This window comes from Lathyrus oleraceus, chromosome 4, assembly GCF_024323335.1.
Source record: "Lathyrus oleraceus cultivar Zhongwan6 chromosome 4, CAAS_Psat_ZW6_1.0, whole genome shotgun sequence".
NCBI lineage: Eukaryota > Viridiplantae > Streptophyta > Magnoliopsida > Fabales > Fabaceae > Lathyrus > Lathyrus oleraceus.
This window is the reverse complement of record NC_066582.1, coordinates 415,781,962-415,783,338: the sequence shown is the minus strand read 5'-3', so window position 1 is coordinate 415,783,338 and position 1,377 is coordinate 415,781,962. Positions and strand designations below refer to the sequence as shown.

Sequence of the window (1,377 nt, the reverse complement as noted above, 5' to 3'; positions counted from 1 at the left end):
TGTTGGTTCATTTTTATGACCCTCTCTACCGTTGCTTCACTTTTCCTGATTATTAGCTTATGCCTATGTTAAAGGAGTATGCGCATCTCTTTGGAATACCTGTTTCTGACAAGCTGCCCTTTAGTGGATTGGAGGAGATTCCCAGATCTCATATTATAGTTGAAGCTCTTCATCTGAAGAAGTCTGAGATTGGGGCTCATTGGGTGAAGACAGGAGGAATGTTTGGGTTGACTTCCGAGTTTCTCATTGGTAAAGCCACTACCTTTTCTCAAGCCGGTTGTGTGGATGATTTCGAAGCCATCTTTGTGTTGATCATATATGGTTTGGCTTTGTTCCCTAACATTGACGGTTTTGTTGATGTTAACGCCATTAGAATCTTCTTTATCGGGAATCCTGTGCATACTCTGTTGGATGATATGTACTTCTCTTTGCATTTGAGGAATTCTAAAGGTGGTGGGACTCTTGTGTGTTGCGTTCCTCTTCTGTACAAGTGGTTTATTTCGCACTTGCCTCAGACGCCTGCTTTTGTGGAGAACAAACAATATCTACGGTGGTCTCAGAGACTTATGTCTCTCACTAATGATGACTTCATTTGTTATGACTCTAAGTTAGGTAGCTTGGATATTATTGTCAGTTGTGGTGAATTCTCTAATGTGCCTCTCATTGGTACACAAGGAGGAACCAACTACAACCCTACTTTGGCTCGTCGTCAACTTGGGTTCCCCTTGAGAAACAAACCTAATAACACTCAGTTAGAAGGTCTTTTCTATCAAGAGGGTAAAGATTCCCAACTTTTGAAGCAGAAGATTTCGAAACCAAATAAGTAGATTTACTCAAAACCAAGGAGAATCGCTTTTTGAAGCTTGGGAGAGATATAAAGAGTTATTAAGAGTCTCTCCACACCATGGCCTAGAACAATGGCTAGTCGTTCACACCTTCTACAATGGACTCCATTATAACACAAATATGAGCATCGACGCTGCCGTAGGTGGCGCGCTGATGAACAAACCTTACCCTGAAGCTTGTGACCTAATTGAGGATATGGCCCAAAACCATTACGAATGGGGAACTAAACGAGCATCAATAGAGAAAAAGGAGACCCAAGGTGGAATACATGAGATAAGCTTTATGGACATGATGCAAGCGAAAATGGACGCTTTAGCCCTTAAGATCGAACACTAACACCGCAGCGGTAGTGTAGCCTTTTAAACGACCTAAACTTTGTGGATCTAAAGGACACGAATCAGCGGAGTGTAACCTTTTAAACGATCTGAACACCGACCAAGTGAATTACGCCCAAGGTAACCCATTTTCGAACACTTACAACCCTGGATGAAAGAATCACCCAAATTTTTCCTATAAAAACCAGAACCCTAT

At 41.8% G+C, this 1,377-nt stretch overlaps 1 non-coding gene across 1 annotated transcript; it reads right to left on the bottom strand.

Moving 5' to 3' along the window:
• Positions 1 to 804: 804 nt before the first annotated feature.
• Positions 805 to 911, bottom strand: LOC127076995 (small nucleolar RNA R71). Its single transcript, XR_007786990.1, has one exon. It is a non-coding gene; the product is annotated as a small nucleolar RNA R71 (small nucleolar RNA).
• Between the last annotated feature and the right edge of the window lie 466 nt (positions 912 to 1,377).